Consider the following 17,667-nt stretch of genomic DNA (forward strand, 5'->3'; position numbering starts at 1 on the left):
AGATACAACACCGTGAAAGTAAGAATGGATAAGCTAGACTTCTTAAAACTAAAATATTTTACTCTGAAATAATACTAAAGTTTGTATGGAACCACAAAAGACCTCAAATAGTCAAATAAATCTTGGAAAAGAACAAAGCTGGTATCACAACCCTAGGTATCAAAGTATACTACAAAGCTGTAGCAATCTAAATAATATGATACTGACACCAAAATAGACACACAGATCAATGGAACAGAATAGAGAGCCCAGAAATAAACCCATGATACTATGGTCAATTAATCTGTGACAATGGAGTCAAGAAGACACAATGGGGAAAAGACAACCTCTTCACCAAATGGTGTTGAAAAAACTGAGCAGCTACATGCAAAAGAATAAAACTGAACCACTTGTTTACACCATACCCCAAAATAAACTCAAGTGGATTAAAGACCTAAAGGTAAGACTTGAAACCATAAAAAATCCCAGAAGAGAATAGAGGCAGTAATTTCTCCGACAGCAGCTGTAGCAACATTTTTCTAGATATGCATCCTGAAGGAAGGGAAAACAAAAGCAAAAATAAACTATTGGGACTACATCAAAATGAAAAGCTTCACACAGCAAAGGAAACAGTCAACAAACTAAAAGGCAACCAATGGAATGGGAAAAGATAATTGTAAATGACATGTCGGATAAAGAGTTGACATCCAAAATCTATAAAGAACTTACCAAACTCAAGGCCCAAAAAACAAATAATCCAGTCTAGAAATGTGCAGAAGACATGAATAGATACTTTTCCAGAGAAGAGATCCAGATGGCTAATACGCACATAAAAAGATGCTCAACATCACTCATCATCAGGGAAACACAAATCAAAACCACAACGAGATACCACCTCACACCCGTCAGAATGGCTAACATTAACCACTCAGGAAACAACACATGTTGGTGAGGATGGGAGTAAGGGGATTCCTATTTCACTGTTGGTGGGAATGAAAACTGGTGCAGCCACTATGGAAAATAGTGTGGAGGTTCCTCAAAAAATTGAAAATAGAACTATCCCATGACCCAGCAATAGCATTACTTGGAATTTATCCAAAGAATACGAAAATGTTGATTTGAAGGGGCACATGCACCTCAGTGTTTATAGCAGTGTTTCATATATATATAAATGATACATACACAATGGAATATTACTTAGTGATTAAAAAGAATGAAATCTTGCCATATGCAACAATGTGGATGGAACTGGAGGGTTTTATACTAAACAAAATAAGTCAGCCAGAGAAAGACAGATATCATATGATTTCACTCATATGTGGGATATGAGAAACTTAACAGATGAACAGAGGGGAAGGGAAGGAAACATAAGATAGAAATGGACAAACTATAAGAGGCTCTTAAATACCTGAAGGTTGATGGGCGGGGGTAGTGGAGGGGATGGGTTAAATGGGTGATGGGCATTAAGGAGGGCAATTTTCGGGATGAGTACTGGGTGTCATATGTAAGAGATGAATCACTGGGTTCTATTCCTGAAGCCAAGACTATACCATATGTTAACTAGCTTGATAGTAAAAATAAATAAATAAATAAATAAAATATATTAAAAACCAAAATGTCATTCAGGACTGAAAATATTAATTTCAGTTTTCTGAAAATTTTATTTATATTTCATATCACCAATATGTATGACAAGTGAATTACTTATTAAACAGAATTTTGAATTCTAAAAATATTGAAAATAAGATGTTTGGGGATTTTGCTAAACATTCTAGTTTTGGGTTTCACTAGGGCTACAGAGAATCAAGTAGAAAATCTTACAGAGATGTGTCAGGGAAGAGAGTAAGAATATTCTCTTGGATTATTTTCCTACTCACCTAGGGAATATATATATATATTTTTTTTAGAAGAAAGAAGCATATTCTGTGATCTACTTCCTAGATTCTCCCTCTGTTACAGATTTATATTTAGGCTTAGGTGAGAATAGGCTCGCTATCCCCGAAAGCTAAGCTTTAACTGGTGATTTGTATAAAGGAGCAAAGCGCTTGCATGACTATCGGAAGATGAAGACGTTATTGTAAGGAACTCCATGGGGGCTGTGTTTTAGATACAGCTCATTCTGACTTTTTTTTTATTGCCTTGGAAATCTCTCAACTGAGACACACCTTGGGTGAAATATGGGCTGAATAATTGTAGTTGGGGCTAGGAATGTTGGCTCACTGGCAAGGGTTGAGCTTGGCAGAGGCTGGAGGTCAAGCCACACCCCACAAAAGGACTAGTTGGAAGGAGTCAAACTCCAGGAGCAAGATGGACCCCAAAAGAAGACTCTAGTACCTGACTCACAGTAAAATTGGCGTGTCAATTTCAGAGATGGGGCCTGGCTCTACCATGTACAGATGTTTCTTCTTCAGAACTGGATAGATCGTTGCCACCTGAGCTGAGTTCTATCATAGCATTTGCACCTGTTACTCTATGTGTTTCTTTTCTTTCTTTCTTTTTTTTTTTTTTTTTTTAAGGGCTTTATTGCGGGTTTAGGCTCGCCGGACCTAAACTCGGGCTCAGACTTTGCCAGGCAGGGGATCCTTGCTGAGAGCCCCTCTATGTATTTCTAAGGGGAGGAAGGAGTTAGTTTATGACTGGGGAAAATAAGATGGCTGTGCGGGTATGGACCCCACCTACCCAGCAGGACTGACTTTAGTCACCGCTAAACCAGTCTAATGACCAACTTGACTGGGTGAGGTACAACCGGGAGGAGGTCAAGATGCCTTAGAATGCATTGTAAGCTCTTTGCCTTTTCTTAAGGACCACACCAGTGAACCTTGCCAGTGGAAAGCCAAAGGGACTCTTAGATGGATCAAGGAATGATAAAAGTGCCCTTTAAAAGCAACGTGTTTACATTTGATCCGTTCAATCTGTTGAGTATTTACTAATTCATTAAGAGAAGGTCTTGGATCTGATGGAATCTCTTTAAGTCATGGGCTGACTTCAGCTTCCCACGTCCTCAAACTACAGATTGTTCCCTTCCTCCAACCAGACACGACTGACTGCCTTGGAAACAAGATCCCAGCAGTCACCCTGTGGCGATGTGGAAAAGTCTAAACCTTTTGGGAGCCTCACCCAGCTTTTCCACCTTGAGGCACTTCCTCTTCCCCCTCACTCTCCATTCAATGTGAGTTCTTTCCCATTGATTAATGCATGGCTTAGATGCCAGCTTTCCATTCTCATTCTGGACTTGGTGATTTGGATGATCAGACTAGCCTTTCTGTCCCTGTTCGGTCCCCCTGAGCTCCCACTGGGACAACCAGATGTGGTTCCCTTTTCCCTGGGAATACTTTCTGGATATAAAGACAACAAAGAACAGATGACATGTGTCAATCATGGTTCTGCCTTCCTGGAACTTAAGAAACCTGGGGTGGGATGGGGAGCAGTGAAGAAATACATACATAAGTTAGATATTAGTCAGAATCCAAATAATCATAATTGGCAACCAGTATATTCATAGGAATAAGTTGCCAAGCAGTCAATCAGTCACTATCAGAGCTAATTTTGGGCTAGCAGTTTGGAATTTAGTTTCTAGGCATGTTCAAAAAACATAGCCTTCTCTTTTTCTGGCAGATGCACTTTTATGGAGTATCCAGTAGAGTGGAAGGACCTCTAAGGAAAAATGGAGTGAAAGGTTTTTGTGAGGTGATACACACCTTATCCTGGTAACAGACGCTTGTGATGAATGCCTTGGCTATGTCAGATGCTCCCAAGTCCCTCTGTTATTTCCCCTCTGCTACAGCATAGGGGAGCTAGGCATGGAGGGTTCACAGAGCATCAGTATGCTTTATTTAGTTGTGAAACAGACAAACAAAACTCCTTTTATTTAGTGGAAAAATCTGATTCTGTCTTTGGATGCTACCTGTCCGACACTGAATTTTGAGCTCCCAAGATGTGGGAGCAAGTGTTAGATGGCACTGGTGCGAACTTAATGATACTTAGATGGACGAAGGAATGACAGAGACGTCCTTTAAAAGCTGTGTATTTGCATTTGATACAGTCAAACTAATGGATTTTTTAATTAAGTTATGAAGAGAAGGCCCGAGGTTTAATGAGATCCTTGGTTGGATAGGAGCAACTATGATTTGTAAAAGAAAAAGATAATTTAGAGGATAAAAAAAAGGACTGGCCAAAGGCAATTCAAGCTCTATTTGGGAGCAAATAAAATTAAGCCCTTCATTGATACTTGCCCTTCATAGTATGCTTCAGTATGGTTGATTTATTGCATAAATAAATGTGTAACTCATTGAGATTTTATATCAGGGGCACTGTTTTCCATCATACCTTTCTGTGCTCCTGAAAGATCGGCAATCCTAGAATACAGAACAAAACTCTTTAGTCTACAAACAAACAAAGAAACAACACTAAATGTTATTAAATTCCTGCTACTTTTCAAATGCTAGTACCACGCATTATTTCATTTAGTCATTGCACAACAGCTAAAGGAATTGGACATTACCACTATTTTACAGAGAGGTAAGTGACCAACACAAACCCCAAAAAAGAGGTGGTAGAACCATTCAGGGTGAGATTGTGAGCTGAGGATAGGGAAAGATAGGTTCTAAAGATAAAACTTACCTATTTACACATTTGTATATAAACCTTGAAAGCTGAGTGTGTCCATGGTTATAAGTGCTGCTCACTACAAACTTACACTGCATCTCAGTCAGGTACAAAATTTCCAGTATTATGAAGAGCAACGATAAATTATTTTGTCACTTTTCAAGGTGTGATGCTTTGGGCTATTTAGTAATACCTCCAAAGGCCTGGATAAGTGTTACTATTATTTGCTGGATTTGGGATTTTTATGTCTATTTGATGAGTGAGACTGTACCATAATTTCCATTTTTGTATTGTCCTATATGATTTTGGCATCAAGGTTGTGTTGGTCTTTTGAGTTAGGAAAGGGATGCTTCTTTTTTTTTTACTTTATGGACAATTTTATCTAAGACTGGATATAATGTTCCTTGAAAGTTCGGCAGAATTCTCCCAGAAGATTTAGTGCTTGTCTGCCTTATGCTGGGCTGCACCACTCTGACTCAGTTCCTTAAAAACTCCAGAGTTCTTTCCTCCTTGAGTACCTCTGCACTTACTGTTTCCCTGACCTCCCCACTCACGGTGCATAGGCTTTTCCCAAAGGTCCCATCCTCTGAAGCCCTTCACTGATAATCATATCTCAGGCAAGTTCTCTCTATTTGTTATTTTCCATCTCAGCATCATGAATATTTTCTTGATGATTATCATAATCTATAGCTGGTTTAGTGACTTGTTGGTTTGTTTGTTTTATTAATATGAGTGCAGGGATTGCATTTATAATACTCACCCAACGCTTAGCTCAGTGCTTGGCATGTGGGGAGAATTTAATGCATATCTATTAAACACATGACTGGTCATCCCCTATTCATTTAATTATACTCAAAGTTGGAGAGTCGACACAATTCTGTGTTCCCAAGTTTCTCTTCTAGTTGAAGAACCTACTCTTTTTTTACATTAAAATTTACATTTTATCTTTACTAGTACAAACCCAGGAAGTTAAGTATGTGTAAATTGTCTTAAATTATTTTTAAGATAAATTAGAGAGAATTTGGGAAAAGTACTTCAACTTGTCCTCCCTTTGACTTCTTTGACTCTTTAGGTTCTATTGTCAGCAAACTAATGCCTATTTCCAAAGGCTCACATTTTATCTCCAGTAATATTTTTTGCCTTCAAGTCTACTTTGTTTAACATTAATGTAGCCATGTCAGTCTTCTGATGCCTGCTGTTTGCATGGCCCATTTTTCTATCCATTTATTTTTAACCTATCTGTATCTTTTTAAAAATTAATTTTAATGTGTATTTATTTTTGAGAAAGAGAGATAAAGTGTGAGCAGGGGAGGGGCAGAGAGAGAGGGAGTCACAGAATCTGATTCAGGCTCCAGGTTCTGAGCTGTCAGCACAGAGCCCAGCACAGGGCTTGAACTCACTAACTGTGAGATCATGACCTGAGCCAAAGCCAAACACTTAACTGACTGAGCCACCCAGGTGCCCCAACCTATCCGTATCTTTATCTTTATATTTTATAGATAATATATACTTGGATATTGCTTTTTAGCCATTCTGACAATCTCTGTTATGTATCTGAGGTGTTTAGTCCTTTTACATTTAATGTAATTATTAATTTGATTGCATTTAGGTTTATGTTTTGTTGTTTTTCTATTCTTCCTACATGTTTTTTTCCTCCTCTGTTACTCCTTTCCTGATTTCTTTTGGGTTAATTGAATATTTTTATCATCCCATTTTAATTTATCTACTAGTCTCTGGGCATTTTTAACAGTGATAGCCTAAACATTATGTCATATATTCCTAGCTTTTCAGAGCTAATAGTGTATTGCTTCACATAAAATGTAAGAACCTGGTAACCATATAGGTTCACTTACGACTTTCCTCCTGTCACTTATGTCTTCATTGTGATATGTATGACATTTCTTTATATTATCACCCACCCACCCCCAACTACAATGCTATAACTTTTGTTTTAATCTCATTTTGTTTAAGGTTATGATTTTAAGCACTAGTCTATCTAGCAGTTTCTGGGACAAGACTGAAAATCAAGGCTTAGTTTATAGCCTCAGTGAACTCCTTGTTTCTGACACTGTCCGTGTGTATTTATAAATTGCTGTGAAGCCTACAGGAAGCCACTTTATTGGAACATCCAATTGCAGCCTTTCACCTAATAAACTAGGTTTATTCATCCTTTTTAACTTGAATTGCAGTGAACATCCAAACCTCTTTCCTCTCACACAAACCAGTTCCTTGTATTTCTTCATGCAAAATAAAATATTTATGGCCTGCATTTTATTATAAAACTTTGGTATCAAGCTGCCCATAAAATTTATCTCTTTTGTGTTTTGGCATTTCCTTCTGAGACAATATTCTTATGCTTTTTCTGCTTTTGGGGTCTGTTTTTCCTAAGACTTAAAATCTTAAGATGTGTACTTTTCATGTCTGAATGTGTGAACATTTTTCTCTCTTCTTCTTTTTGCTTTCATATTTACCCTGCTGATTGGTAACTTTTGAGGACTGTTTTTTTCCTTCTGAGTCCTTGCTGGGGTATTTTTCTGACTCTGCACTAAAGTCAGTGAACCATATAGAAGCATGTTAGCTATGTCTCTGAGTAGTTCTGTGACTTTGGGTCAATCACGCAATTCCTTTGAGCTCCAATTTATATGAAATGATTTAAGATTTCTTCTAGTTCTAATATTCTGCCTTCCTGACTTGAGCTGCTTTAGCAATATTGTCACTTGTTCAAACACACAGGCACATGTGCACACACGTGTGCGTGGGGACACACACACACACACACACACACACACACACACACAAGTACATGCAAACGCATACATATAGTTGTCCTCTATCATTATCCTCCGATACTTCTGCTTTTGGTCATCCTCACTCTTAATTTTTATTTATTTTTGAGAGGGAGAGAGAGACAGACAGACAGAAAGAGACGAAGAAGGAGAAAGAGAGCCAGAGCTCTCAGGGGAGGGGCAGAGAGAGGAGACACAGAATCCGAAGCAGGCTCCAGGCTCTAAGCTGTCAGCACAGAGCCTGATGCGGGGCTGGACCTCACGGACTACAAGATCATGACCTGAAATGAAGTTGGACACTTAACTGACTAAGCCACCCAGGTGCCCCTCATCCTCACTCTTAGAAGCTGCTGCTGGCTACCTCCTGATTTTGACCCATATCTGGCTGCCTGCTCCTTGCCCCTCAAATACCCTCAGTGTTTATATTATTGAATCTGGCTTTGGCCTGTTTCAGCTAATTGAGAATCTGTACAACTCTGCTCCTGGCCTTGAACTCTGGCCTGCCGAGTTCACCAGAGTTTTCCTCCTTAGTCTGTCTCTTCACCAGACCGTCTCCTTTGATGTGGCCTCACCTGGGTTGGTGGACTGCCATTTTGCCATGCCCCTGGCCCTTCTCATTATATGAATGAACTGGACCACATTCTTGTGGGTGACAGGATTCCAGAGGAAAGGCCATGGGAAAAGTAGGAAAAATTTATGAAGTCAGTAAAGAAGGGGTGGAGCTGGCCCAAAGTGAAATTGTAACTCAGGAAGTTTATTTGTAGTGTCCCTCCATCTCTTTCAGTTGTAAATTCTTCTCTTTGGCACCCCACATTTCAAGACACCCAGGGCTCTCCTTGCTGGCTTAAAAGACACCAGTGGCACCTTCCTCCCCTGGTTCTCAGGACTCCACATTCCAGGTCAGCCAGCCCCAGCCCTTCCCTCCAGCCAGAGTTACTTGTCCCATGGCCACTCCGTCGGAGCCCTGTTCTCTAACAGCCAAATGAAGAAACATTGGTATCAAAGGCTGACAGTGGTTTGAAGAGTGTCCTTGCCTGGATAACATAAAGAAAGAAAGAAAAAGAAAAAAAAAGAAATCAGAAAACCTTGTTTTGAAATCCAGTTCTCTTGCTTTCTATTTGTGTGAACTTAACCAAATAACTTACCCTCTCTTGAGTCTCAGTTTCTACCTTAAAATGAGAGAGAAAATATTTTTTCTTGGGGTTGTTATAAGACTTCCTGGTTATAGTGTTGGCACGGACTCCTTGTGAGTGCTGTGGAAGGTCGAGATTTTTGTGCAGAATTCACAAACGCTCCTCAGCCTCACCACACACACCACAAATCAGGACTCACCTTCACTTGGCAAAGGATAGATCCAGACAGTCTCTAAGTTCCTTCTTTAAAAAAAATTTTAAAGAGACTTAGTAAGTGGAAAATAGGATTATGGGACAGAAGATTCCATATCCACCTTTGCATTCACTTTCTGAAGAAAGGACCCACCCAACTGAATAATAATGTAGACTATTTATAAACATTTATAATGTGCCAGGCACTTTACATACACTATCTCTACTTTTCAAAGAAACCCTTCTGAATGGTAGAGAAGGAAATGGCTACTCAAAGAACATGAGTGTCCTTTTATTTTATTTTTTAAGTTTATTTTTATTTTATTAAAAGATTTTAAATGTTTACTCATTTTTGAGAGAGAGAGAGAGATTGAGAGACAGAGCATGACTGGGAGAGGGGCAGGAAGAGAGACACACACAGAATCCAAAGCAGGCTCTAGGCTCTGAGCTGTCAGCACAGAGCCTGACCCGGGGCTTGAACTCACAAACCATGAGACCATGACCTGAGCCAAAGTCGGATGCTTAACCAACTGAACCACCCAGGTGCCCCAATATTATTTATTTTTGACAGAAAGAGAGTGAGAGAGAGCACACACAAGCAGGGGAGAGGTAGAGAGAGAGGGAGAATCCCAAGCAGGCTCCATGCCATAAAGGTGGCGCCCGACACGGGGCTCGAATCCATGAACTCTGGGATCATGACATGAAACAAAACCAAGAGTTGGCCGCTTAACCAACAGAGCCACCCAGGGGCCCCTATTTTATTTATTTATTTTTTTATTTGTAATGTCCCACACTAGTGGGGGATAGAGCCCGGTTCCAAGCCCAGTTCTCTCTGACACCAAAGCCTGGGCTCTTATCACCAGACCACCCTGCTTTTACTTCTCTGAGGAAGCTTACTGGTCCGTCTCAGAAGCTAAACTCTACCTGGGATGCCTGGATCTTCTTCAAAATATGTTCCGAAAACAAAGAGCAAGCATGTTTCAAGATAATTTGAGGTTAGCTGGCCTGACAGCCCTTGGGCTAGACTTGTTCGAACCATACCGTGGCCTGGGCTGCCTCCCCAGACCCGAGAGCCTCTGTGGAGCACCTAGTAGGGAATGTTCTTTAGCAAGTCTGAGCCCATCCGAAGGTTGGCACCCACAACGATAAAATGAGGGAGGCTGAAGCAGTAGCTACATTACTGTATAATTAGTTCACTTTGGTGTGATTCCCGCCTGACTGCTGGTTAAGCCACATTACATTGTCTGAAATGGAAGAAGTCGTTGTAGGTAGGTGTAGACCAGCACTGGATCTTCCTCAGGTCAAATGTCTCAGCTAAAAGGCCCGGTCATGTGGAATTTGACTTTGAGTCCACACCTTTCACGGAAAAGAACTCCGCGGTGCTTCTGGGCAGCATTCCCTGGCATGTGGCCACGTGCCAGGCCATCCCTGGCACTGAGGCAATGTCAGAAGATGGCCGTGGTGGTGAGTGCTGGGACACGGGGAGCGAATGAAGCACCCACTAGCAAGGGAGAACTTGATCGGAGTGTCTAAAACCCTGATTACCCCTAAGCTGGTTAAGCCAAAACCAAGATTTCTCTTGCAACAGCAAAGTCTTTGGTTCGGGAATATTGTCATCTTGGGAGTGTTCTGTGTGCTCTTAAGGTTTCCTCAGGTGGCAGTTGGTACTGGGAGTTTGTAAGGGAAGGAAAGAGCTTCAAACCAAATTGCCCAAAGCGGATTTTGAATTCCTTGGAGAATTTGCATTTCTCTACTGATTTCACTAAGCAGCTCTGAGCTGATGCAAATGGCCTGCGCAGGTTTTATGAGGAGGAGGAGCTGGGGGAGGGGAACAGTTTACAGACTTCTAATCTTGGGAGCAGATTCCTCCTTAGGGAGACTGGCAGAGGAAGGCTGTTCCGACTTCCCAGGTTGTGTCCCAAGGTAATCTACCCCATCGGGTCAAGGTCTTGACTAAGGGCCTATGTATCTTGAAGAGGTAAAGAGACCGTTCAGTGGATTAGGAACAAAAAAGCTCAACATCCTTCAGCAGTGGCCACTCGGAATCCTACAAAATCAGAACTACAGACATTGGCAGTGTGTAGGAGTTGTGGGGAGGGTTTGTCAGGCATGAAAGAGGAAACGGAACTAACAAGTATGTACTAAGACTGTTACACATTTTCTCTACTGGATTACTTCAGTGGCGCTTTGAGGAAAAAGAAGGCTTTAAGAAAGTGAGGCCCAAACGTTCAGTGAGTTGCTTGTGATTGTCAAGTAGGACAAGAACCCAGTAGAGTTGCTGTTCCTCCTGGTGTTGGGTGCGAAGATTCATCTCTGGAAATGGAAGATTCTCGAGCTGGTCAGGTGCACCTTTCCCTTTTCTGACAGAAAAGCAGGAGGTCCAGCCGTGAGCAGGATGGTTTCTGGAGCAGCCAGACTTCCAGAACATCATGATTCAGCTCCCTCATGTTCAGGACTCTCCTCCAAAGTAACGTTCTAGTTCCTCAGTTTCCAAACTGAACCCGAATCACATTGCTTTGTGCACACGTGAGCTGAGCCACGACTTCCTCAACAAGGGGGAGAAAGATAAAATCAAGGAAACTCGCAAAGCAATTTTAAGGGGAATGAAACCCACATGTTTCCTAAAGCCATCGAGCTGAACCTGACCAGATGAAAATATTCTCAGTAAACCTGAGTTGAGGCACTGTTTCCCTTGGGTCGAGTCCATGGCCACAAGTAAATATGACGGAGTGCTCAGGTGCTCCAGGAGGCTGAGGACTTGGCTCACGCTGGGCTGGGGGCCCTGGCTCCGATAGCCCTGGGGAGTGGGGGGGCTTAGACAGCCCCTCCCCTGGCGGGCTCGGACCCTCCGCTGTGTGTGACGCGATGGGGTTCACTCGCTCTCTCGTGTCTACACTGAAACGGAACAGAATAGAAACAGTGGAAACGTCTCAGAAGGTAGCTTTTTGGAGAATTCCGATGTGTAGAGCTGAGGAGAGCAGAGCTGTTCTGGGTAAAGCAGTGGTTGGCGGCTCACGGGATCCAGAGTAAAGCATAAAAATAATAGCAGGTGGGGTGCCTGGGGGGCTGAGTCGGTTGAGCGTCTGACTTCTGCTCAGGTCATAATCTCACGGTCAGTGAGTTTGAGCCCTGCATCAGGCTGTCTGCTGCCAGCATGAAGCCCACTTCAGATCCTCTGTCCCTCTCTCCCTGCCACTCCCCTGCTGGTGCTCTCTCTCTCTCTGTTTCTCTCTCAAAAACAAGCAAACAAACAAACAAACAAAATAATGGCAGGTAACTTCACTGTGCCACTTTTCTAAGCCCTTTCTCTGTAAAAGCTCATCTACTCCTCACTACGATCCTCTTGAGGTGGGTGTTATTATCAGCATCATCCCAGTTTTACATTTGAGGCAACTGAGACACAGAGAGGGTGAGTAAGCTGCCTGAGGTCACACAGCTAGAGAAAGGAAGCAGGGACGGGACCAGGCATTTGGACTGTGCACCTGTTTAACCACTCAGCTCTGTTGCCCTCACACCCGCTGGGTCAGGTAACCAGCCTGTGCAAGGGGCACAAGACCAAAATCAAAAGGGAACACATCAGAAATGTGGCACCGGTGGACTCAGGTCTCTGCATCTAGGACTCCTGATGCGGCTGGCGAAATGCAAGTTGGATACCGAAGCCCAAGTAGACAGACTCCTCAGGTGGACAAACCAGTGTCCTTGCTGGTGCTGCCCTATCGCCAGTCTTGCTCCTGACACAACAGGTCACAGCTTGATCTTGCAGGCTCCTCCCCCAGACCTGAGGCTCACCGGCTAAAAATGTTGCTTTGGCTAGAGTTGTAATCAGCTCCAAGACCAGAGATTCAGCATGTAATGCTGTTTACTAGGAATGAGGGATTTATTTTCTTATGTTGTTTAAAAACCCTTATTAAAGGGAACATGAACTGCAGAATGTTGAAAAGTGTTTTGTCAACATGACAGACAGAAGAAACCATTATAAAACGCATTTTGAAGATGGTTTCCTTGGTTTCGTTACAGCAGACATGTAATATGTCCCCATCTTTTACATGTAAAAGATGCTACCCAGTTGTGAATGGAAAGATAACCATCCTTCAAGATAGTTTTAGATAAAGTAAAAGTCGGAGACTATGTCCAGTGCGTGTACATAAAAAAGTTGCTGTTTCTCCCAGTCTGCAGCTTGCCTTTGCATTTACTTAATGGCATCTTTTGAAGAACAAGCTTTAATTTTGATGAAGTTCAATTTGTCAAAAGAAATTTTTTTTTCCAGGGGCACCTGGGTGGCTCAGTTAAGCATCTGACTTCGGCTCAGGTCATGATCTCACAGTTCATGGGTTCGAGCCCCATGTTGAGCTCTGTACTGATGGCTAAGAACCTGGAGCCTGCTTCAGATTCTGTGTCTTTCTCTCTCTCTGCCCCTCCCTGGCTTGTACTCTAAGCGTCTCTCTCTCTCTCAAAAAAATTTTTTTTAAAAAAGCTTTTTTTCTTTTATGGGTTGTGTGTTTGGTGTCATATGTAAGAAATCGTTGTCTAACTGAAGGTCACAAAGATTTTCCGACTTTACTCCCTTATTCACTATTAAGATGCACATATGCCAGGTGCCCTGGAAAGGACTGTTGTATAAAAGTGCATGAAACACTCTCCTCCCCTCTGAGAGCCTGAGGAGAGAGGGGACAGAGGCACACGAGCACTCCGTTGCAGGTGGCATTTAGTTGCTTTCACAGAAGCTCGTGCAGCTAAAACACCAAGGAGAGAGTGTGTGGTGCTACCAGAGGCATCGGAGGAAGCAGAGATCAACTCCGGTGGTCTGATATGGGATCTCGTGATCGAGACTCTGGGTTTTAAAAAACATTATTATTATTATTATTATTATTATTATTATTTAGAGAGAGAGTATTAGATGGAGAGAGGGGCAGAAGGAAAGAGACAGAACCTCAGGCAAGCTCCACACTCAGCATGGAGCCCTATCCGGGGCTCAATTCCACAACTCTGGGATCACCATCTGAGCCCAAAACAAGAGTTAGTTGCTCAACTGACTGAACCACTCAAATGTTCCAAGACTCTGGCTATTTTTAAATTTTTTAATATTTATTTATTTTGAGAGAGAGACTGCACGTGTACAAGCAAGGAAGGGGCAGAGAAAGAGGGAGAGCTAGAGAATCCCAAGTAGCTCCTCACTGTCCGTGCAGAAGCCGACAGGGCTCAAACTCACGAACCATGGGATCATGAACTGAGCCAAAGTCTAGAGTTGGATCCTTAACCGACTGAGCCCCCAGGTGCCCCGAGATCAACTGATTCTTAATTTAGAAAAAGAATGAATCTTTAAGTACCAACAGTGAGGGCAGTGCCCCAAAGACGGTTGGCTTCCAATGTCAACATTTTGGGCAGTTTGGAAGGAATATCTACACGTGTATCCTGTTGTCTTTTGGAAAGAGAATTTCTTCACCAGCTTTCTATCTGCTTACAGTGATCATGATTGGTCTTTCTAAAGGTTAAAAGAGAGGTAGTGATGCCAGGAATTCTCATTCCCTACCACGAAGACGGTGACCATGAGGCGTCCAGTTAGGGGCACCTGTATTCAAGTCCAGTCCATGAATAGCTGTCCCTTTATTTGACCAAGAGGCTTTTGATCATGCTGTTCATTTTTGTCACTAAATGGAGAAGCAAACTTCTTGCAGACCAGGTTGGCCCTGGGGACTTTTCTAGGAAGGAATTGGCAAAGGGATACCACCAAAGAGATTCTGCATTAGGGTCAGAATCTCAGGGCTGGCAGGGAGAGAACTGGTGTCTTGCTACTCAAAGTGTGGCGGGGAGGAGGGGGGGGGGTTGTTAGCTACGTTAGTGCCAAATCTCAAGCCTCACTCAGAGGGAGAAGAACAAGCAGATCTGCCCTAATTCCCAAGATGTTGAGATTACTGGCAGAATCTGCTTTTTACCAAGGTCCCCGGTGCTTCAAGAACACTTCTCAGGTTTGGGAAGCACTGACCTAATCCCTGCCAATACCTCAGCTATGGCTATGTGGTCATCTGCGCTCTGCTTAATCACCCCAGGGACAGACAGCCAAGGTCATCAAGTGAGTAGATGAGAATGATCCTTTTATTTATTTATTTAGTTTTTTAGGTTTGGCTGGTTAGACAGACAAGTCAGTAAATAACTGTGCTCTAATTTGCAAGGGCATCAGCTGTTAGAGCTACCCTTTTAAAGAGCTCATCTTGGGGCGCCTGGGTGGCTCAGTCAATTAAGCATCTGACTTCGGCTCAGGTATGATCTCATGGTTCATGGGTTCGAGCCCTGTGTCAGGCTCTGTGCTGACAGCTCAGAGCCTGGAGCCTGCTTCAGATTCTGTCTCCTTCTCTGACTCTCCTCTGCTCGCACTGTCTTTCTCTGTCTCACGCCCCCCCCCCCCAAATTATAAAAGAGCTCATCTTCATAGCGAGCAGACTACTTAAAAGATTCGGAGGAAGGCTTTGCTATGTGGTTCTTTGTCCGTTTAGCCTCATTCCACAGTATATCTCATATTGGGAAAAATATAGCATTACTGTGTGTGAGTACTGTTAGTGCAAATTACTTGTCATCAGTGATTTTGTGTATTTACTTATTTAGATGGCCACATAGGTCTTTATACCAAAATGAACAAACTGAGGCTCACAGTGGCACCCAAACTTTAGTGTGCATCAGAATCACCTGGAGAGCTTGTTAAAACACATTGCTAAGCCCTCCCCTCCCTTGCCAAACGTTTTGATTCAGTTTAGGGGATAGGAACTGATAACTTGCATTTCTAGCAATCCCCAGGTGATGCTAATGCTGTAATAAAAATAGTAGCACCCAGATGTATTATTAGCATCTCAGGAAATATACAGACACTTATTAGCGGATATGGTTCTCTGATGATATCGAACATAGGGCCAAATATCAGCAATCCTTGGTCAGGGAAGACAGAGTAAATACAGACATAATCTGATTGCTTTCAAACTTCTACTTCCCAGACCTTCATCTGAGTTGCTAACAAGCAATTTCATTTGCTTCGTTTTCCAACCTTTTAGTCTCCACCCACCTTTGATGGCAGACAGATAGTTCTGGTTGACTGCAGGATGTTTGATGTGGAAATCATAAGTGCCTACTCATTGGCAAGTGGCAAGACTGAGACATTCTGAGTAGGGGGGTGTGGGTGTGGCTCTGAGTTGTGTGATGATGTCACAGGTCATTATGGTCCTCTTTGTAGTCCCTTCGCCATGCTTGTGCTGTCATCACCAACAGGCTCACACCCATGACTTCAGTAGAATTAAGAGCAGTTCTATTTTCGGAGGACCTTGGGATCTCCTCAGTCCGCAGGGAGCTGGTCAATCTTTGACACAGCACGGGACCCAAGCATCTCCGGTCGGGGTTCCTTTTGGCTGATTTCTCCACCTGTGGCAGATGCGTAGCTCTGAACGGTTTGCTCTGACCTTTCTGGTGCCGCCTATCCCAAGATCGCCTGCTTGGGGACAGAGGCTGTCTGCCAGTGAAAAACCATGAATGCATTTTATACTGTAATTGAGCAGAGACAGGATTTACCTCATCCGTGTACCTTGCTGGCACTTCATTCCATATTATGAAGAACAGAGACTTGGTGTTTTTTTTTTATAAAAAATTTATTGAGATGATGCAATTATAGGCTTTTCTTTAAAAATTATTTGCAACTCACTGGCCCTGAGAAAAGGCATTTGTTTTTTGTTTTTTTTCTTTTTTTTTGTTACATTCATTTGATTCAGTCCCTTATAAACCCCACACCTCATAAACAACAAGAGATTAGAAATTAAACAAAAAAAAATTCTAGATTCATTCTGGTTTGCAGGTGGTTGCAGTCACAAAGAGAAATCTTCGAGAATGTTCACTTGGCATGTGTGAAAGATTCAGGGAGTTTATAGTTGTTTAGTGTTGATGCAGATGGGGCCAAGAGTATCAGATTAGTCCTTGGTGGTTTTTAGACGGGCTGGGATTATTGTCACCCCCCTCCTGTCATGGCTTCCTTGTATCATTGCCTTCCTTCGAGATTTCTGCTCAGAAGAGGAGCAGGCTGAGTGGGTGAAAACTAACTAGCACCGATGCTAGGGCGACCCCCCATCCAGCCCCTGCCCTTTGTTGTATATTTCCCCAAATCTTTCGTCTTCAGGTTCCTGGGTGGGAGTGGGTCAAATGGGGCGGGGGGTCTGGCTAGGCTGGACTTCAATCCTCATTCCGTCCCTGGCATTCTGTCTGCTCCCCGGGCAGGTCATACTACCTCCTGGATACTCAGGTCTCCCTTCTGCAAAAGGGAGTCAACGTTTCAGAAATGTACTCTGACCTGGATCCTAGGCAGTGAAAGGTGGAAAGGGTGGTTACTTAGCGATTTAGGCGAATCCTGTCATCGCCATCTAAGTGTCAGCTAAAGCTGCGCTCTTATTTGGACAAGAATCAGTGTAAAAAGACCCTGGGTCAGAGGGTGCCAGGTACACCGTTGAAAGGAGAAAATGAATCAGTCCATTATTCCTCTTTTTCTGTGGGGAAGCCCCCCCGACCCCCGCTTCCAAAAAAAAAAAAAAAAAAAGACTCAGGACCTTGCTGACGCTGTCTTAGGCAAGACCAAGTTGCCTTGGGGCAAAAAGACATGATGTTACCTGCCAGCCAACTGCCACCACCTTCTTCTGATGACGAGGAGGCAGCCTGGCTAACCCAAGGTGCAGGGAAGAGAAGATGCTAGAGAATTTCTAGCTAGTGATACAAGTGAGGGCGAGCCTCCTAGACACAGCAGAAGGAAGCTTGCCCTACGTGGCAGTGCTCTCCCACATCCTCCTTTCCCCATTTCTGATCTTGCAAGCCCAAGATTCCCACGACAGTAGCTGGGAAAAGGCCAGTTATTCAGATCACAGACATGCTTTTAATTTGGTCCCCAGTGAAACGTCATCACCTAGTACTTAGTGTTGAAGTAAGGAATCCCATACTGGTTAGGTGCTGCA

Source organism: Suricata suricatta, chromosome 10, assembly GCF_006229205.1.
Source record: "Suricata suricatta isolate VVHF042 chromosome 10, meerkat_22Aug2017_6uvM2_HiC, whole genome shotgun sequence".
Taxonomy (NCBI): domain Eukaryota; kingdom Metazoa; phylum Chordata; class Mammalia; order Carnivora; family Herpestidae; genus Suricata; species Suricata suricatta.